The following is a 22,900-nucleotide window of genomic DNA, read 5'->3' on the forward strand; positions in this document are numbered from 1 at the left end:
CAAAGGATTCCAGAACGCTGCTGATGGTTACTGAGGGTTTGTCCCTCACATAAGATTCCAGAACAATTCTACGAGTGTCTGATTGTTTGTCCCTCAGATGTGATTACACATCACAGTTGCTGGGATCTGAGTGTTTTTCCCTCACATAGGATTCCAGAGCACTGAGGCTGCTTTGTGAGTGTTTGTCCCTCGCATAGGATTCCAGAGCACTGCAGCTGGTTTCTGAGTGTTTGTCCCTCACATAGGATTCCAGAACACTGCTGCTGGGTTCTGCGTGTTTTTCTCTCACGTAGGATTTCAGAAAACTGCTTCTAGGGTCTGAATGTTTGTCCCTCACGAAGGATTCTAGGAAACTGCTGCTGGATTCTGAGTGTTTTTCACTCACATAGGGTTCTAGAACACTGCTGCTGGGTTCTGATTCCTTTTCCCTCACATGAGATTCGAAAACACTGCTGCTGGGCTCAGAATGTTTGAACCTTACATACGATTCCAGAACAATGCTATGAGATTCTGAATGTTTGTCCCTCACAAGGATTCTAGAACACTGCTCCTGGGTTCTGATGGTTTGTCCCTCATAGGATTCTGGAACACTGCTGCTAGGTTCTGAGTGTTTGTCCCTCACGTGGGATACCAGAACACTGTTACTGTGGTCTGAATGTATTTCCCTCACAAAGGATTCCAGAACATTGCCGCTGGATTCTGTTTGTTAGTCCCTCTCATAGAATTCTAGAAGACTGCTGCTGGGTTCTGGGTATTTGTCCCTCACATAGGATTCCAGAACTCAGCTGCTGGGTTCTGAATGTTTGTCCCTCACATATGTTTCCTGAACACTGCCACAAGGGTCTGAATGTTAGTCCCTCAAAGAGACTCCAGAACTTTGCTTTTGAGTTCTGCATGTTTCTCCCTGAGAAAGCATTCCGTATCACTGCTATAAGTGTCTGAATGTTTGTTCCTCACACAGGATTCCAGAACACTGCTACTGTGTTCTGAGTGTTTGTCCTTCACATAGGATTCCAGAATACTGCTCCGTGGGTCTGAATGTTTGTCCCTCATAGAGCATTCCAGAACAGTGCTATAAGGGTCTGAATGCTTTTCACACATATAGGATTCCAGAGCACTGCTGCAGGGTGTTGAGTGTTTGTCCCTCACATAGGATTCCAAAACACTGCTCTGAGCGTCTGGATGTTTGTCCATCACAAAGGATCCCAAAACATAGCTGCTGGGTTCTGACAGTTTGTCCCTCACATAGAATTCCCGAACACTGCTGCTGGGTTCTGAGTGTTTGTCCCGCATATTTGATTACTTAACACTGCTGCTTTTTTTGAGTGTTTGTGCCGCACATAGGATTCCAGAACACTGCTACGATGGTCTGAATGTTTGTCCCAACCTAAAGTTCCAGAACACTGCTCCTGGGTTGTCAGTGTTTGTCACTCAAATAGGATTCCAGAACACATCTGCTGTGTTCTGTATGTTTGTCCATCATGTAGGACACAAGAACACTGCTTCTGGGTTTTTAGTGTTAGTCCCTCACATAGGATTTCAGAACACCGCGGCAGAGTTCTGAGTGTTTGTCCCTCACATAGGAATCCAGAACACTGCTGCCATATTCTGAAGGTTTCTCCGTCACGTTGAATTCCAAAACACTGCTGCTGGGTTCTGAGGGTTTGTACCTCACATAGGATTCCAGAACACTGCTACGAGTCTCTTAATGTTTGTCTCTCACATAGCATTCCAGAACAGTGCTATGAGGGTCTGAATGTGTGTCCGTCACATAGGATTCCAGAACACTGCTGCTATATTCTGTTTGTGCCTCACATGGGATTACAGAACAATGTTCCGAGGGTCTGAATGTTTGTCCCTCACAATGTTTTCCAGAACACTGCTGCTGGGTTCTGAGTGTTTGTCCCTCACATAGGACTCCAGAGCACTGCAGCTGGGTTCAGAGTGTTTGTCCCTCACATCGGATTTCAGAACACTGCTACTGTTTTCTGAGTGTCGTTCACATAGGATTCCAGAACACTGCTACGAGTGTCTGAATGTTTGTCCCTCAAATTGGAATCCAGAACACTGCTGCTGAGTTCTGAGTGATTATCCCTCACATAGGATTCCAGAACACTGCTTCTTGGTTCTGAGTATTTGTCCCTTACTTGGGATTGCAGAACACTGCTGCTGGGTTCTGAGTGTTTGTCTCTCATATAGGATTCCAGAACACTGCTGTTGGGTTCTGAGTGTTTGCCCCTCACATAGATTTCCAGGACACTGGTTCGAAGGTCTGAATCTTTGACCTCAGATAGGATACTAGAACACTGCTGCTGGACTCTGAGGGTTTATCGCTCATATAGGATTTCATAACACTGCTGCTAGGTTCTGAGTGTTTGTCCTTCACATATAATTCCAGAACACTGCTGCTGGGTTCAGAGGGTTTGTCCCTAATGTTGGATTCCAGAACATTGCTAGGAGGGTCTCAATGCTTCTCCGTCACAAAGGATTCCAGAACACTGCTGCTGGGTTCTGAGTGTCCCTCACATGGGATTCCAGAACTTTGCTACTAGGGATGAAAATTTGTCTCTCACAAAGTATTGCAGAACATTTCTGCTGGGTTCTTAGTGTTTGACCCTCACAAAAGATTCCAGAGCACCGCCTGCGGTTTCTGAGTGTTTGTCCCTCTAATAAGATTGCAGAAAACAGCTACTTATTTCCGAGTGTTTGTCCCAAACATAGGATTCCAGAACTCTGCTCAGAGATGCTGAAAGTTTTTTCCTCACCAAAGATTCCTGAACACTGCTGCTGGGTTCTGAGTGTTTCTCCCCAACATAGGATTCCAGAACACAGCTACAAGGGTCTGAATGTTTGTCCCTCAGAAAGCATTCCATATCACTGCTAAGAGTTTGTGAATGCTTGTCCCTCACACACTATTCCAGAATATTGCTACTGGGTTCTGAGTGTTGGTCCTTCAAAGAGGATTCCAGAACAGTGCTCCGAGGGTCTGAATTTGTGTTCCTCACATAGGATTCCAGAAGACTGCTGCTGGTTTGTGAGTGTTTGACCCTCACATAGGATTACAGAACACTTCTGCTTGGTTCTGAATGTCTGTCTCTCATATAGGATACCAGAACACTGCTGCTGGGTTTTGTGGGTTGGTCCTTCACATTGTATTCCAGAACACTTCTGCTGGGTTCTGAGTATTAGTCCCTTACATACGATTTCAGAACACTGCTGCTTGGTTCTGAGGGTTTGTCCCTCAATTAGAATTCCAGAACATTGCTTCAGAGTTCTCAGGGTTTGTACCTCACATAGGATTAAAGAACACTTATACGAGGGTCTGAAAGTTTATCCCTCACAGAGCAATCCACAACAGTGCTATGAGGGTCTGAATGATTGTCCGTCACCTAGGATTCCAGAACACTGCTGCAGGTTTCTGAGTATTTTTCCCAAACATAGGATTCCAAAACAATGCTCTGAGTGTCTGAATGTTTGTCCCTCACAAAGGATTCCAGAATACTGATGCTGGGTTCTGAGGGTTTGTTCTTCACATAGGATGCCAGAATACTGCTGCTGGGTTGTGAGTGTTTGTCACTCACATAGGATTTCAGAACACTTCTGCTGGGTTCTGTGTGTTTGCCCATCATATAGGATACAAGAACAGTGCTGCTGGGTTTTCAATGTTTGTCCCTCACATAGGATTGCAGAGCAATGCTGCAGGTTTCTGAGTGTTTGTAGCTCACATAGGAATCCAGAACCCTGCTGCTGTGTTCTGAGTGTCCATCCCTCACATAGGATTCAAGAACACTGCTGCTAGGTTCTGAGGGTTTGTCCCTCACGTAGAATTTCAGAACATTTATCCTGGGTTCTGAGGGTTTGTACCTCACATAGGACTCGAGAACGCTGCTACCAGGGTCTGAATGTGTTTCCCTCAGGTAGCATTGCAGAACAGTGCCTTGAGGGTCTGAATGCTTGTCCCTCACACAGGATTCCAGAACACTGCTGTAGGGTTCTCAGTGTTTCTCCCCCACATAGGATTCCAGAACAATGCTCTGAGAGTCTGAATGCTTGTCCTTCACAAAGGATTCCAGAACACTGCTGCTGGGTTCTGAGCGTTTGTCCCTCACATAGGATTCCAGAACACTACAGCTGGGTTCTGAGAGTTTGTCTCTTACCTAGGATTCCTGAACACTGATATGATTGTCTGAATGTTAGTCACCACAAACGTTCCAGAACACTGTTGCTGGGTTAAGAGTTTTTGTGCCTCACATAGTATTCCAAAATACTGCTACTGTTTTCTGATTGTTTGTCCTTCACATAGGATTCCAGAACACTGCTACGAAGGTCTGAATGTTTGTCCCTCACATAGCATTCCAGAACACTGCTGCTGGTTTTTGAGTGATTGTCCCTCATATAGAATTCCAAAACATTGCTGCTGGGTTCTGAGGGTTAGTCCCTCACATAGGATTCCAGAACACTGCTGCAGGGTTCTGAGTGTTTGTCCCTCACATAGGATTCCAGAACACTGCTGCTCGTTCCTGGGAGTTTGTCCCTCACTTAGGGATACCAGAACACTGCTGCTGGGTTATGAGTGTTTGTCCCTCACATGGGATTCCAGAACACTGCTGCTCAGTTCTGAGTGTTTGTCACCCACTTAGTATCCCAGAAAACTGCTGTTGGGTTCTGAGTGTTTTTCAGTCACATAGGATTGCAGAACACTGGGGCTGGGTTCTTCTTGTTTGTCCCTTACATAGGATTCCAGAACACTGCTGCTGGGTTCTGCTCGTTTGTCCCTCACAATTGTTTCCAGAGCACAGCTCCTGATTTCTGAGTGGTTGTACCCCACAAAGGATTCCAGAACACTTCTACGAGTGTCTGAATGTTTGTCCCTCACGTAGGATTCCAGAACACTGCTGCGATGGTCTGAATGTTTGTCCATCACAATGGTTTCCAGAACACTGCTACTGGGTTCTGAGTGTTTGTCCCCCACATAGGATTCCGGAACACTGCTTCGATTGTCTCAATGTTTGTCCTTCACAAAGGACTTTAGAGCACTGCTGATGGCTTCTGAGTGTTTTTTACTAACATAGTATTCCAGAACACTGCTGCTGGGTTCTGAGTGTTAGGCCCACACTTAGGATTCCAGAACAATGCTGCTGGGCTGTGAGTGCTTGTTCCTCAGATAGAAATCCAAAACAGTGCTTCAATGGTCTGAAGGTTGGTTTTTCACAAAGGATTCTAGAACACTGCTGGTGGATTTTGAGTGTTTGTCACTCACATAGGATTCCAGCACACAGCTGTTTAGTTCTGTGTTTGTCCCTTACATGGCATTCCAAAACACTGCTGCTGGTTTCAGAGTGTTTTTCCCTCACATACAATTCTAGAACACTGCTTCTAGTTTCTGAATGTTTGTGCCTCTCAAAGGATTCTAGAGAACTGCTGCTGGGTTCTGAGTGTTTGTTCCTCACATAGGTTTCCAGAATGTTGCTGCCGTGTTCTGAGGGTTTGTCCCTCACATACGATTTCAGCACACTCCCACGAGTTTCTGAATGTTTGTCCCTCACAAAGGATTCCAGAACACTGCTGCTGGTTTCTGAGTGTTTGTCCCTCACAAAGGATTCTGGAATACTGCTGCTGTGTTCTCACAGTTTGTCCCGCACATAGGATTCCAGAACAGTGCTGCTGGGTTCTGAGTGTTTGTCCCTCACATAAGATTCCAAAACACTGCTGCTGGGTTCTGAGTGTTTGTCCCTCACATAGGATTCCAGAACACTGCTGCTGGGTTCTGAGTGTTTGACGCTCCCATAGGACTCCAAAACACTGCTGCTGGCTTCTGTATGTTTGTACCTCACAAATGATTCCATAACACTCTTGCTGGTTTCTGAGTGTTTGTCCCTCACAAAGATTTCCAGAACACTTCCACGAGTGTCTGAATGTTTGTCCATCAGATAGGATTCCAGAAAATTGCTGCTGGGCTCTGTTTGTTTGTCCCTCACGTAGGATTCCAGAACACTTCTACGAGTGTCTGAATTCTTTTCCCTCAGTTAGGACTCCAGAACACAGTGGCTGGTTTCTGAGTGTTTGTCTCTCACAAAGAATTCCGGAATACTACAGCTGGGGTCTTTGTGTTTGTCCCTCACGTGGAATTCCAGAACACTCCCACGAAGTTCTGAACGTTTGTCACCCATATTGGATTCCACAACACTGCTGCTGGTATTTTAGTGTTTGTCCTTCACATAGGATACCAGAACACTGCTGCAAGGGTCTGAATGGTTAACCCTCACAAAGGATTCCAAAACATTTATCCTGGGGTCTGAGTGGGTGCCTCTGATATTGGATTCCAGAAAAATGCTACAAGGTTGTGAATGTTTTCCCTCACATAGGATTCCATAACACTGTTATGACGTTCTGAATATTTTTCCCTCACAAAGGATTCTAGAACACTGCTGCTGGATTCTGAGTGTTTGTCCCACATATAGGATTCCAGAACACTGGTACGAGGGTCTGAAGGTTGTTTTCTCACACAGGTTTCCTGAACACTGCTACAAGGGTCGGAATATGTTTTCCTCACAAAGGATTCCAGAACACTTCTGTTGGGTTCTATTTGTTTTTCCCTCACAAAGGATTCCAGAGCATGGCTACTGGATGCTTGTTTGTTCCTCACATAGGAATCCAGAACACTGCTATGAGGGTCTGAATGTTTATGCCTCAAAAAGTGTTCCAGAACACTGCTGTATTCTGAGAGTTTTTCCCTCATATTGGATTTCAGAACACTGCTACGAGGGTCTGAATGATTTTCCCTCACATAGGATAACAGAACACTTCTACAAGGGTCTGAATGCTTTTCCCTCAGAAAGGATTTTAGAACACAGCTATGGGGTTCTCTTGTTTGTCCCTCACAAAGGATTCCAGAGCACTGCTGCAAATTTCTTGGTGTTTTTCCACCACATAGATTCCAGAACTCTTCTATTAGGTTCTGAATGTTTGTCCTCCGATAGGATTCCAGGACACAGTGGCTGGATTCTGAGTATCTGTATCTCACATAGGATACAAGAACACTGCAACGAGATTCTGATTGTTTGTCCCTCACAAAGGATTCTAGAACACTGCTGCTTGATTCTGAGTGTTTGTCCGTTAAAAGGATTCTAGAACATTGCTGCTGGGTTATGAGAGTTTGTCCCTCACATACGATTCCAGACCACGCTGCTGGGTTCTGAGTGTTTGTCCCTTACTTAGGATGCCGGAACACTGCTACTGGGTTCTGAGTGTTTGCCCCTCACATAGGATTCCAGTACACTGCTATGAACTTCTGAAAGTTTGTCGCTCACATAGGATTCCAGAACACTGCTGCTGGGTTCTCAATGTTTGTCCCTAACAAAGGACTTGCGAATACTGCTGCTGGGTTCTGAGTGTTTGTCCCTCACATAGGATTCCAAAACATTGTTACGAGGTTCTGAATGTTTATCCCTCACAAAGTTTTCCAGAACACTGCTACTGGGTTCTGATTGTTTGTCCCTCTTATTAGATTCCAGAACAATGCTAGGAGGGTCTGAATGTTTTTCCCTCACATAGGATGCCAGAACACTCTTAGGAAGGTGTGAATGTTTTTCCCTCCCAAAGGATTCCAGAACACTGCTGCTGGGTTCTGAGTGTTTCTCCTTCATATTTGTTTCCAGTACACTGTTACGATGATCTGAAAGTTTTTCCCTCACATAGGATTCCAGAACACTGCTACGAGGCTCTTAATGTTTTCCCTCACAAAGGGTTGTAAAACACTGCTACTAGGTTCTCCTTGTTTGTCCCTCACAATGGATTCCAGAGCACTGCTGCCGATTTCTTAGTATTTGCCCCTCACATAGGATTCCAGAACACTTCTTAGAGGTTCTGAATGTTTACCCTCAGATAGGATTCCGGTACACAGTGGCTGAATTCTGAGGGTTTGTCCCTCACATAGGATTACAGAGCACTGCTACGAAGTTCTGAATGTTTTTCCCTCACAAAGATTTCTAGAACACTGCAGCTGGGTTCAGAATGTTTGTCCATAACATGCTTCTAGAATACTGCTCCTGGGTTCTGAGTATCTGTCCCTCACATAAGATTGGAGAACATTGCTACAAGGGTCGGAATATTTGTCCCTCACAAATGTTTCTAGAACACTACTACATATTTCTGAGTGTTTGTCCCTCATATTGGATTCTAGAACAATGCCACGAGGGTCTGAATGTTTTTCCCTCCCATAGGATTCCAGAACACTGCTGCAGTTTTGTGAGTGTTTGTCCCTCATGTAGGATTCCAGAACACTGCTAGAGGGGTCTGAAAGATTTTCCCTCACATAGGATTCCAGAACACTTCTACGAAGTTCTGAATGTTTGCCCTCAGGTATGTCTCCAGTACACAGTGGCTGGATTCTGAGTGTTTGTCCCTCACATTGGATTCCAGAACACTGCTATGAGGTTCTGTATGTTTGTCCCTCAAAAAGGATTCTAGAACACTTATGCTGGGTTCTGAGGGTTTGTCCTTCACAAAAGATTCTAGAACACTGCTGCTGGGTTATTAATGTTTGTTCCTCAAATAGAATTCCAGAACACTGCTGCTGGGTTCTCAGTGTTTGTCCCTAACTTCGGATTCCAGAACGCTGCTGCTGGGTTCTGAGTGATCGTCCCTCACATAGAATTCCCGAACACTGCTACGAAGTTCTGAAAGTTTGTTGCTCAAATAGGATTCCAGAGCACTGCTGCTGGGTTCTGAGGGTTTGTCCCTCACAAAGGATTCCAGAACACTGCTACAATGGTCTGAATGTTTATTCCTTGTAATGGGTTCCAGAACACTGCTACTATGTTCTGAGTGTTTGTCCCTCATATTGGATTTCAGAACAAAGCTACCAGGGTCTGAATGTTTTTCCCTCTCATAGGAATCCAGAACACTATTACGAGGATGTGAATGTTTTTCCCTCCCTACGGATTCCAGAACATTGTTGCTGGGTTCTGAGTGTTTCTCCATCCTATAGGATTTCAGAACACTGCTAAGAGGGTCTGAATGATTTTCCCTCACATGGGATAACAGAACACTTCTACGAGGGTCTGAATGCTTTTCCTTCAGAAAGGATTTTTGAACACTGCTACTAGGTTCTATTTGTTTGTCCCTCACAAAGGATTCCATAGCAAATTTATGAGTGTTTGTCCATCACATACGATTCCAGAACACTTCTACGAGGTCCTAAATGTTTTCCCTCTGATAGGATTCCACTACACAGTGGCTGAATTCTGAGTGTTTGTCCTTCACTTAGGATACAAGAACACTGCTACGAGGTTCTGAATGTTTGTCTCTCACAAAGATTCTAGAACACTGCTGCTTGGTTCTGAGTGTTTGTCCCTCACAAAGGATTCCAGAACACTGCTGCTGGGTTGTGAGTCTTTGTCCCTCACATAGGATTCCAGAACACTGCTGCTGGGTTCTGAGGGTTTGCCCCTTACTTATGATTCCAGAACAATGCTGCTGGGTTCTGAGTGTTTGTCCGTCACATAGAATTCCAGAACACTACTACGAATTTCTGAAAGTTTGTTGCTTACGTAGGATTCCAGAACACTGCTGCTGGTTTCTTAGTGTTTGTCCCTCACACAGGATTCCAGAATAGTACTACGAATTTCTGAAAGTTTTTCAATCACATAGGATTCCAGAACACTGTTGCTGGGTTCTGAGTGTTTGTCCCTCACATTGGATTCCAAAACACTGCTGCTGGGTTCTGAAAGTTTGTCCCTAACATAGGATTCCACAACAGTGCTGATGAGATTTAGTGTTTGTCACTGAGATAGGATTCCAAAACCCTGCGGCTGGGTTCTGTATGTTTCTCCCTCACAAAGGATTACTGAGCATTGCTGTTGGTTTGTTAGTGTTTGCCCCGTACATAGGATTTCAGAACACTTCTACGAGTGTCTGAAGGTTTGTCCTTCAGATTGGTTTCCAAAACACAGTGGCTGGGTTTTGAATGTTTCTCCCTCAAATAGAGTTCCAGAACACTGCTGCTGGGTTCTGAGTGTTTGTACTGCACATAGGATTCCAGAACACTGCTGCTGGGTTCAGAGTGATTGTCCCTCACATACGATTCCAGAACACTGCTAAGTGGTTCTGAATGTTTTTCCCTCACAAATGAATCCAGGACACTGCTGTTGGGTTCTGAGTGTTTGTCCCTCACATAGGATTCCAGAACCTTGCTGCTGGGTTCTGAGTGTTTGTCCCTCACATGGTATTCCAAAACACTGCTACTGGGTTCAGAGTGTTTGTCCCTCACGTAGGATTTCAGAAGAATGCTACTGTGTTCTGAGTGTTACTCCTTCACATTGGATTCCAGAACATTTCTATGAGTGTCGGAATACTTGTCCCTCAGATAGGATTCCAGAACACAGTGGCTGGGTTCTGAGAGTTTGTCCCACACATAGGATTCCAGAACCCAGCTGCTGGGTTCTTAGTGTTTGTCCCTCACATAGGAATCCAGAACCCAGCTGCTGGGTTCTGAGTGTTTGTTCAGATTCCAGAACACTGTTTTGAGGGTCTGTAGGTTTGTCCTACACAAAGCATTCTAGAATACTGCTGCTTTGTTCTGAGTGTTTTTCACACACCCAGCACTCCAGAACCTTTCTGTGGTGTTCTGAGTGTTTGTCCCTCACGTGTGATTAGAAAACACTGCTCCTGGATTCAGTGGGTTTTTCCCTCCCATACGATTCCAGAACATTTGTACAAGGTTCTGAATGTTTGTCCCTCACAAAGGATACTACAACACTACCGCTGGCATCTGGGTGTTTGTCCCTCATATGGGATTACAAAACACTGCTGCTGAGTTCAGAGTGTTTGTCCCTCACATAGGATTTCAGAAGACTGCTACTGTGCTCTGAGAGTTTCTCCCTCACATAAGATTCCAGAACACTTCTATGAGTGTCTGAATATTTGTCCCTCAGATAGGATTCCAGAACACAGTGGTTGGGTTCTGAGAGTTTGTCCCACACATAGGATTCCAGGACCCAGCTGCTGGGTTCTGAGTTTTTTTTCCTTCACATAGGAATCCAGAACCCAACTGCTGGGTTCTCAGAGTTTGGCCCTAACTGAAGATTCCAGAACACTAATTCGAGTTTCTGATTGTTTATCCTACACAAAGGATTCTAGAACACCGCTGCTGCGATCTCATTGTTTTTCACACACATATTGCTCCAGAACCGTGCTGCTGTGTTCTGAGGGTTTGTCCCTCACATTGGATTCCAAAACACTGCAGCTATGTCTGAGTGTTTGTCCCTCACATAGGATTCCAGAACAATGCTGCTGAGTTCTTAGTATTTGTCACTCACATAGGATTACAAAACACTGCTGCTGGGTTCTCTATGTTTGTCCCTCACATTGGATTCCAGAACACTCCTACGGGGTCCTGAATGTTAGTCCTTCACAAAGGATTCTAGAACACTGCTGCTGGGTTCCAAGGGTTTGTCCCTCACAAAGGATTCTGGAACAATGCTGCTGGGTTCTGAGTGTTTGTCCCTCACGTGGGATTCCAGAACATTGCTGCTGGGTTCTGAGTGTTTGTCCCTCATGTTGGATTCCAAAACAATGCTGCGAGTGTCTGAATGTTTTTCCCTCACTTAGTATTCCAGAACACTGCTACGGGGTTCTGAATGTTTTCCCCTCACAAAGGATTCCAGAACACTGCTGATGAGTTCTGAGTGTTTGACCCTCATATAGGATTCCTGAACACTTCTACGAGGGTCTGAGTGTTTTTCCCTCCCAAAGGAATCCAGCACACTGCTGTTGGATACTGCGCACATGTACCATAAAACCAAAAGTATAGTAATAATAATAATAATAATAATAATAATAATAGAAAAAAAAACAAAAAAAGGTTTCCAGAGCACCGCTGCTGATATCTGAGTGTTTGTCCCTCACATAGGATTGCAGAACACTTCTGCAAGAGTCTGAATGATTGTCTCTCAGATAGGATTCCAGAACACAGTGGCTGGGTTCTGAGTGTTTGCCCCTCACGTAGTATTCCAGAAAACTGCTGCTTGGTTCTGAGTGTTTGTCCTTCACATATGATTCCAGGAAACTGCTGCTGGGTTCTGAGTGTTTGTCCCTCACGTAGGATTCCAGAACCCAGATGCTGGGTTCTGAGTGTTTGTCCCTCACATAGGATTCCATACCACTGCTGCTGGGTTCTGAGAGTTTGTCCCTCACTTAGAGTTCCAGAACACTGCTATGAAGTTTTAAATGTTTGTCGCTCACATAGGATTCCAGAACACTGCTGCTGGGTTCTGAGTGTTTGTCCCTCACATAGGATTCCAGTACACTGCTAAGAGGGTCTGAATGTTTGTAGACCACAAAGAATTCCATAACACTGTTGCTGGGTTCTAAGTGTTTGTCCCTCACTGAGGATTGCATCACACTTCTATGAGTGTCTGCATATTTTTCCCTCAGATAAGATTCCACATCACAGTGGCTGGGTTCTGAGTGTTTGACCCTCACATAGGATTCCAGAGCACTGCTGCTGGCCTTTCAGTGTTTATCCCTCACATAGTGTTCCAGAACATTGCTTCGAGGGTCTGATGGTTTCTTAATCACAAAAGATTCTAGAAAACTGCAGCTGTTTTCAGAGTGTTTTCAACTCACTTAAGATTGCAGCGCAATGCTGCTGGTTTCTGAGTGACTTTCCCACACATGGGATTCCAAAACACTGTTGCTGGGTTCAGAGTGCTTGTCCCTCACATATGAATCCAGAACACTGCTACGAGATTCTGACTATTTGTCCCTTACAAACAATTCTAGAACACTGATGCTGGGTTCCGAGTGTCCGTCCCTCACATAGGATTCCAAAACACTGCAGCTGGATTCAGAGTGTTTGCCCATCACATACGATACCAGAACACTGCTACGAGGTTCTGAATGTATGTCCCTCACAAAGGATTCCAGAACAGTGCTGCTGCGTTTTGAGTGTTTGTCCCTTAGAAAGGATTCTAGAACACTGCTAATGGGTTCTGAGTGTTTGTCCCTCACTTAGGATTCCAGAACACTGCTGCGGTGTTCTGAGTGCTTGTCATTCACATGGGATTCCAGAAGACAACTGCTGGATTCTGAGTGCTTGTCCCACACATAGGACTCCAGAACACTGCTGCTGGATTCTGAGGGGTTTATCCCTCACATACGATTCAAGAACACCACTGCTGACTCCTGAGTGTTCGTCCCTCAGATATGATTCCAGAACACTGCTACGAGGTTCTGAATGTTTGTCCATCACAAAGCAATCCAGAACACTGCTGCTGGGTTCTGAGTGTCTGTCACTCACATTGGATTTCAAAACACTGCTGCTGCCTTCAGTAGGTTTGTCCCTCACAAAGGATTCCTGAGCACTGTTATTGGTTTCTGAGTGTCTGTATCTCACATAAATCCCAGAACATTTCTTCGAATATCTGAATGGTTGTCCCTCAGAGAGGAACCTAGAACACAGTTGCTGTGTTCTGAGTTTTGTCCCTCACATTTGATTCCAGAACACTGCTACAAAGTTCTGAATGATTGTTGCTAACATAGGATTTCAGAACACTGCTGCTGGGTCTGAGGGTTTGTCCCTCACATAGGAGCCCGGAACACTGCTGCTGGGTTCTGAGTGTTTGTCCGTCACGTAGGATTCCAGAACACTTCTGCAAGTGTCTGAATGTTTTTTCCTCACAAAGGTTTCCAGAGCACCACTGCTGATATCTGAGTGTTTTTCCCTCACATAGGATTCGAGAACACTTCTGCAAGTGTCTGAATGTTTTTTCCTCACAAAGGTTTCCAGAGCACCACTGCTGATATCTGAGTGTTTTTCCCTCACGTAGGATTCCAGAACACTTCTGCAAGTGTCTGAATGTTTGTCCCTCAGGTAAGATTTCACAACACAGTGACTGTGTTCTGAGTGTTTGTCCCTCAGGTAGTATTCCAGAAAAGTGCTGCTTTGTTCTGTGTGTTTGTCCCTCACATATGATTCCAGAACATTGCTGCTGAGTTGTCCCTCACATAGGAGTCCAGAACACTGCTGCTGGGTTCAGAGTGTTTGTCCCTCAAATAGGATTCCAGAACACTGCTGCTGGGTTCTGAGTGTTTGTCCCCCAATTGGGATTCCAGAACACTGCTGCTGATTTCTGATATTTTTCCCTCACATAGGATTCGAGAACACTGCTGCTGACTTCTAAGTGTTTGTCCCTCAGATATGATTCCAGAACTCTGCTACGAGGGTCTTCATGTTTGTCCATCACAAAGGATTCCAGAACACTGCTGCTGGGTTCTGAGTGTTTGTCCCTCACATAGATTTCCAGAACACATCTTCAAGGTTCTCAATGTTTGTCAATCACAAAGGGTTCTTGAGCACTGCTGCTGGCTTCTGAGTGTTTGCCACGCACGTAGGACTCTAGAACATTGCTGATGTGTTCTGAGTGTCTGTCACTCACATAGGATTCCAGAAAACGGCTGCTGGACTCTGAGTGTTTGTCTCTCACTTGGGATTCCAGAACACTGCTGCTGGGTTCTGAGTGTTTGTCACTCACATAGGATTCCAGAACACTGCTTCTGGGTTCTGAGTGTTTGTCCCTCACATACGATTCCAGAACACTCCTGGAAGTTCTGAATGTTTGTCCCTCACATAGGATTTCATAGCACTGCTGCTGCCTTCAGTATGTTTGTCCCTCACAAAGGATTCCTGAGCACTGCTGCTGGTTTCTGAGTGTTTGTCCCTCTCATAGATTCCAGAATAATTCTCCGAGTCTCTGAATGGTTGTCCCTCGGATGGGATCCTAGAACACAGTGGTTGTGTTCTGAGAGTTGTCCCCCACATTTGATTCCAGAAAACTGCTACGAAGTTCTGAATGATTCTTGCTCAGATAGGATTTCAGAACACTGCTGCTGGGTCTGAAGGTTTGTCCCTCACATAGGAGCATGGAACACTGCTGCTGGGTTCTGAATGTTTGTCCCTTACATAGGATTCCAGAATACTGCTATAAGGGTCTGAATGTTTTTCCCTCACAAAAGTTCCCAGAGCACCGCTGCTGATATCTGAGTGTTTTTCACTCAAATAGGATTCAAGAACACTTCTGCAAGTGTCTGAATGTTTGTCCCTCAGATAGGATTCCAGAACACAGTGACTGTGTTCTGAGTGTTTGTCCCTCATGTAGTTTTCCAGAAAACTGCTGCATTGTTCTGAGTGTTTGTCCCTCACATAGGCTTCTAGAACACTGCTTCGAGACTCTGAAGGATTGTGCCTCACAAAGAATTCTAGAACACTGTTGCTATGTTCAGAGTGTTTTCAACTCACATAGGATTTCAGAACACTGCTGCTGGGTTCTGAGTGTTTATCCCTTACATGGGATTCCAAAACACTGTTGCTGGTTTCAGAGTGCTTGTCCCTCACATGTGAATCCAGAACAGTGCTACGAGGTCCTGAACGTTTGCCCCTCACAAAATATTTTAGAACACTGTTGCTGAGTTCTTAGTGTTTGTCCCTCACTTAGGATTCCACAACACTGTGGCGGGGTTCAGAGTGTCCGTCACATACGATTCGAGAACAGAGCTATGATGTTCTGAATGTATGTCCCTCACAAAGGACACCAGAACACTGCTGCTGGTTTCTGAGTGTTTGTCCTTCATGAAGGATTCTAGAACACTGCTAATAGGTTCTGAGTGTTTCTCCCTCACTTAGGATTCCAGAACACTGCTGTGGGGTTCTGAGTGTTTGTCACTCACATGGAATTCGAGAACTCTGCTGCTGGGTTCTGAGTGTTTGTCCCACCTATAGGATTCCAGAACACTACTGCTGGGTTCTGAGTGTTTGTCCCCCACATAAGATTCCAGAACACTGCCACTGGTTTCTGAGTCTTTGTCCCTCAGATATGATTCCAGAACACTGCTATGAGTGTCTGAATGTTTGTCCATCACAAAGGATTCCAGAACACTGCTGCTGGGTTCTCAGTGTTTGTCCCTCACATAGGATTCCAGAACACTGCTTTGAGTGTGTCAATGTTTGTCCATCACAAAGGGTTCTAGAGCACTGCTGCTGTCTTCAGAGTGTTTGGCACTCACATAGAATTCCAGAACACTGCTGATGGTTTCTGCTTGTTTGTCAGACACGTAGAATTCCAGACGACTGCTGCTGGGTTCTGAGTGTTTGCACATCCTATGGGATTCCATAACACTGCCACGAAATTCTGAATCTTTGTCAACTATACAAGATTCCCAATCACTGCCACTGGGATCTGAGTGTTTGTCCCTCACATAGGATTCAGGAACACTGCTTCGAGGGTCTGAATATTTGTCCCTCAAAAAGGATTATACAACACCGCTGCTGGCTTCTGTGTGTTTGTCACTCACATAGGATTCTAGAACACTGCTGCTGAGTTCAGGGTGGTTTTCCCTCCCATAGGATTCCAGAATACTGCTACGAGGTTCTGAATGTTTGTCTCTCACAAAGGATTCCAGAACACTGCTACTGGGTTCTCAGTGTTTCTCCCTCACAAAGGACTCCAGAAGACTGTTGCTGGTTTCTGAGTGTTTGTGCCTCACAAAGGATTCCAGAACACTTCTACGAGTGTCTGAATATTTGTCCCTCAGATAGATTTCCAGAACACAATGGAAGGGTTCTCTGTGTTTGTCCCTCACATAGGATTTCAGAATACTTCTGATAGGTTCTGAGTGTCTGTCCCTCACATAGGATTCCAGAACTCTGAAGCTGGGTTCTGAGTGTTTGTCCCTCACATACGATTCCAGAACACCGCTTCGAGGGTCTGAAGTTTTGTGCCTTATAAAGGATTCTAGAACACTCCTGCTGCGTTCTGATTGTTCTGATTGTTCACATAGGACTGCAAAACACTGCTGCTGGGTTCAGAGTGTTTCTCCCTCACATACGATTCCAGAACAGTGCTACAAGGTTCTGAATTTTAGTCCTTCGTAAAATCGTCTATAACACTGCTCCTGGTTTCCGAATGTTTCTCCCTAAGGATTCTAGAACACTACTGTTGAGTTCTGAGTGTTTTTCCCACACAAAGGATTCTGGAACAATCCTGCTGGGTTATGAGGGTTTGTCTCTCACGTAGGATTCCAGAGCACTGCTACGACTGTCTGAAAGTTTGTCCATCACAAAGGATTCCAGAACACTGCTGCTGGGTTCTGAGTGTTTGTCCCTCACATACTATTCTGGAACACTGCTTCCAGGGTCTCAATGTTTGCCCCTCAAAAAGGATTCTAGAGTACTCCTGCTGGCTTCTGAGTGTTTGAAACTCAGATAGGATTCCAGAAAACTACTGCTGGGTTATGAGTGTTTGTCCCTCACATGGGATTCCAGAACATTACTGCTGGGTTCTGAAAGTTTGTCCCTCACATAGGATTCCAGAACACTGCTGCTGAGTTTGGAGTGTTTGTCCCTCAAGTGGAATTCCAGAAGACTGCTACTGTGATCTGAGTGTATGTCCCTCACATAGGGTCCAGAACACTTCAACGAGGGTCTGAATGTTTATCCCTCAGATAGAATTCCAGAACACAGTGGCTGTGTTCTGAGAGTTTGTCTCTCACATAGGATTGCAGAACATTGATACTGTGTTGTGACTGTTTGATCCTCAATTAGGATTACAGAACACTGCTTCGAGAGTCTTAATATTTGACAATCACAGACGATTACAGAACATTGCTGCTAGGTTCTGAGTGTTTGCCCATCACATAGGATTCCAGAACACTGCTTCGAAGGTCTGAGTGTTTGTAACTCAAAAAGGAGTCCAGAACACTGTTGCTAGATTCTGAGGGTTTGTCCCACACATTGGATTCCAGAACACTGCTGCTTAATTCAGAGTGATTTTCCCTCCAATAGGATTACAGAACACTGCTACGAGGTTCTGAATATTTGTCTCTCACACTGGATTCCAGAATACTGCTGCTGGTTTCTCAGTGTTTGTCCCTCACAAAGGATTCTAGAACACTGTTGCTGGCTTCTGAGTGTTTGTCCCACACATAGGATTCCACAACACTGCTGCTGGGTTATGAGTGTTTGTCACTTACATGTGCTTCCAGAACACTGCTGCTGCTTTCTGAGTGTTTGACACTCACATAGGATTCCACAACACTGCTGCTGGGTTCTGAGGCTTTGTCCTTCACATAGCAATCCAGAACACTGCTGCCGGGTTTTGAGTGTTTGTCCGTCACATGTGATTCCAGAACACTGCTACGAGGGTCTGAATGTTTGTCTATCACAAAGGATTCCAGAACATTGCTGCTGGATTCTGAGTGTTTGTCTCTCACATAGGATTCCAGAACACTGATTCGAGGGTCTCAATATTTCTCCCACACAAAGGATTCTAGAGCACTAATGCTGGCTTCTGAGTGTTTGTCCCTCACATAGAATTCCAGAAAATTGCCGCTGGGTTCTGAATGTTTTCTCTCACATGGGATTCCAGAACACTGCTGCTGGTTTCTGAGTGTTTGTCACTCACATAGTATTCCAGAACTCAGCTGCTGGGTTCTGAGTGTTGTTTGTCACTCACATAGGATTCCAGAACACTGCTGCTGGGTTCTCAGTTTTGTCCCTCACATAGGATTCCAGAACACTGCTGGTGGGTTCTGAAAGTTTTTCCTTCACGTAGGATTCCATAACACTGCTGCTGGATTCTGAGTGATTGTCCGTCACATGGGATTCCAGAACACTGTTATGAAGTTCTGAATGTTTGTCACTGACATGGGATCTTTGTCAATCACACAGGATTCCAAAACACTGCTGCTGGTTTCTGAGTGTTTGTCCCTCACATAGGATTCCAGAAGACTCCTACTGTGTTCTGAGTGTATGTCCCAAACATAGGGTCCAGAACACTTCTACGAGTATCTGAATGTTTGTCCCTCTGACAGGATTCCAGAACACAGTGAATGTGTTCTGAGTGTTTGTCTCTCACATAGGATTCCAGAATATTGCTACTGTGTTCTGATAGATTGTCCCTCAGTTAGGATTCAAGAACACTGTTACGAGGGTCTTAATGATTACCCATCACAAAGAAACCAGAATACTGCTACTGTGTTCTAAGTGTTTGTCCCTCACCTAGGATTCCAGAACACTGCTTCTAAGGTCTGAATGTTTGTCCCTCACAGGGGATTCCAGAACACTGCTGCTGGGTTCTGAGTGTTTGTCACTCAAATAGGATTCCAGAACAGTGCTGCTGGTTCTGAGAGTTTGTCCCTCACATAGGATTACAGAATACTGCTACGAGGTTCTGAATGTTTTTCCCTCATAAAGTATTGCAGAACACTGCTGCTGGGTTCTCAATATTTGTCCCTCACAAAGGATTCCAGAGCACTGATGCTGGTTTCTGAGGGGTTTTCCCGCACATATTATTCCAGAACACTGCTACGAGTGTCTGAATGTTTGTCTCTCAGATAGGATTCCAGAACACAGTGGCTGGGTTCTGAGTTTTTGTCCCTCACATAGGATTCCAGAACATTGCTGCTGGTTTCTGAGAGTTTGGCCCTCACATGCGATTCCAGGACCCTTCTTCGAGGGTCTGAAATTTTGTCCCTCATGAAGCATTTGCTAGTTTCTGAGAGTTTGGCCCTCACATGCGATTCCAGAACACTTCTTCGAGGGTCTGAAATTTTGTCCCTCATGAAGCGTTCTAGAAAACTTCTGCTGGGTTCTGATTGTTTTTCACTCACATAAGATTCCAGAATCCTGCTGCTGGGTTGTTTGAGTTTGTCCCTTACATGGGATTCCAATACACCGCTGCTGGGTTTTCAGTGGGTTGTCCATCACATACGATTCCAGAACACTGCTACGAGTTTCTGAATGTTAGTCCCTCACAAAGGATTCTAGAACAATCCAGCTGGGTTCTGAGTGTTTATCCCTTACAAAGGATTCTAGAACACTGCTGCTGCGTTCTGAGTGTTTGTTCCTCAGAAGGGATTCTAGAACATCGCTGCTGGCTTCTCGGTGTTTGTCCCTCATATAAGATTCCAGAACACTGCTGCTGGCTTCTCAGTGTTTGTCCATCACATAGTATTGCAGAACACTGCTGCTGGGTTCTGAGGGTTTGTCCCTCACATAGCATTCCAGAACACAGGTGCCCGGTTCTGAGTGTTTGACCCTCACATAGGATTCCAGAACACTGCTGCTGGGATCTGAGTGTTTTTCACTCACCTGTGATTCCAGAACACTGCTACGAGGGTCTCAACGTTTGTATATTACAAAGAATTCCAGAACACTGCTGCTGGGTTCTGAGTGTTTGTCCCTCACACAGGATTACAGAACACTGCTTCGAGGGTCTCATTGTTTGTCCCTCATAAAGGATTCTAGAGCAACGCTGCTGGCTTCTGAGTGTTTGTCACTCACATACGATTCCAGAACATTGCTGCTGGGGTTCTGAGTGTTTTCCCTCAAATGGGATTCCAGAACACTGCTGCTGGGTTCAGAGTGTTTGTCAGTCACATTGTTTTCCAGAACAGTGCTGCTGGGTTCTGAGTTTTGTCACTGACATAGGATTCCAGAACATTGCTGCCGTATTCTGAGTGTTTCTCCCTCACATAGGATTCCAGATCACTGCTGCTGGGATCTGAGTGTTAGTCCCTCACATGTGATTCCAGAACCCTGCTTTGAGGGTTTGAATGTTTGTCCATTACAAAGGATTCAAGAACAGTGCTGCTGGGTTCTGAGTGTTTGTCCCTCACATAGCATTCCGGAACACTGCTTGGAGGGTCCCAATATTTGTCCCTCACAAAGGATCCTAGAACAATGCTGCCGGCTTCTGGGTGTTTGTCCCTCACATAGGATTCCAGAACACTGCTCTTGTGTTCTGGGTTTTTTTCCTCACAAGGGATTCCAGAACACTGCTTCTTGGTTCAGAGTGTTTTTCCCTCACATAGGAATCCAGAACACTGCTAAGAGGGTCTGAATGACTGCCCATCACAAAGAATTCCAGAAAACAGGTATTGGGTCATCGGTGTTTGTCCCTCACAAAGGATTCGAGAACTCATCTTCGAGAGTCTCAATATTTGTCCCTGACAAAGAGTTCTAGAGCACTGCTGCTGGCCTCTGACTGCTTGTCACTCACATAAGATTCCAGAAAACTACTGCTCGATTCTGAGTGTTTGTCCCCCACGTGGGATTCCAGAACATTGCTGCTGGATTCAGAGTGTTGTCCTCACATAGGATTCCAGTACTCTGCTACTGGGTTCTGAGTGTTTGTCTGCAACTTAGGATTCCAGAAGTCTGATACTGTGTTCTGAGTGTTTGTCCCTCACATAGGATTTCAGAACACTTCAGCGAGTTTCTGAATGTTTGTCCCTCAGATGGGATTCCAGAACACAGTGGCTGCGTTCTGAGTGTTTCTCTCTCACATAGGATTCCAGATCACTGCTTCTGGGTTCTAAGTATTTGTCCCTCACATAGGATTCCAGAACAGTGCTTCTGGGTTCTGAGTGTTTGTCCCTCACAAAGGATTCCACTACCCAGTTGCAGGGTTCTGAAGTGTTTGTCCCTCACATACGATTCCAGAAGACTGCTTCAAGGATCTGAAGGTTTGTCCCTCACAACGGATTCTAGAACACTGCTGCTGGGTTCTGAGAGGTTTTGCCTCACATAGGATTCAAGAACACTGCTGCTGACTTCTGAGTGTTTGTCGCTCAGATGGGATTCTGAAACACTGCTGGTGGTATCAGATTGTTGGTCACTCACATAAGATTCCAGAACACTGCTATGAGGTTCTGAATGTCTGTCCCTCACAAAGGATTCTAGAACACTGCTGCTGGTTGCTGAATGTTTGCCTCTCACAACGGATTCTAGAAAACTGCTGCAGGGTTCTGATTGTTGGTCCCTCACATAGGATTCCAGAATACTGCTGCTGCGTTCTAAGGGTTTGTCCCTCACATAGGATTCCGAAACACTGGTGCTGGGTCTGAGTGCTTGTCCCTCACAGAGGATTCCTAAACACTGCTGCCGGGTTCTGTATTTTTGCCCCTCACAAAGGTTTTCTGAGCACTGCTTCTGGTTTATGAGTGTTTGTTCCTCACATAGCATTCCACAACACTTCTACTAGTGTCTGAATGTTTGTCCATGACATAGGATTCCAGAACGCAGTGGCTGATTTCTGAGTGTTTGTCCCTTACATAGGATTCCAGAACAATGCTGCTGGGTCAGAGTGTTTGTCCCTCACATAGGAATCCAGAACACTGCTGCTGTATTCTGATTGTTGTCCCTCACATAGGGATCCAGAACACTGCTGCATGGTTCTGAGTGTTTTTCCGTCTTATAGGATTCCAGGGCACTGATGCTGGGTTCTGAGTGCTTGTCCTTCACTTACGATTCCAGAACACTGCTACGAAGTTCTGCATGTTAGTCCTTCACAAAGGATTCCATAACAGTGCTGCTGTGTTCTATGTGTTTTTCCCTCACAAAGGATTCTAGAACACTGCTGTTGGGTTCTGAGTGTGTGTCCCTCACATAGGATTCAAGAACACTGTTGCTGGGTTCTGAGTGTTTGCCCCTCAAATACGATTGCAGAACACTGCTACGAGGGTCCGAATGTTTGTCCATTACCAAGGATACCTGAACACTGCTGCTGGGTTCTGAGTGTTTGTCCCTCACATAGCATTCCAGAAAAGTGTTTCGTTGGTCTCACTGCTTGTCCCTCACAAAGGATTCTAGAGCACTGCTGCTGCATTCTGAGTGTTTGTCCCTCACAAAAGATTCCAGAGCACTGCTGCTGGTTTATGAGTGTGTGTCCCTCACATAGGATTCCAGAGCACTTCTACGAGAGTCTGAATGTTTTTCTCTCTGATAGAACATAGTGGCTGGGTTCTGAGTGTTTGTCCCTCACATAGGATTCCAGAATCTTGTTGCTTGTTTTTGAGTGTTTGGCTGTCACATAGGACTCCAGAATACTTCTACGACTGTTTG

Source organism: Pongo abelii, chromosome 21 (assembly GCF_028885655.2).
Source record: "Pongo abelii isolate AG06213 chromosome 21, NHGRI_mPonAbe1-v2.0_pri, whole genome shotgun sequence".
NCBI lineage: Eukaryota > Metazoa > Chordata > Mammalia > Primates > Hominidae > Pongo > Pongo abelii.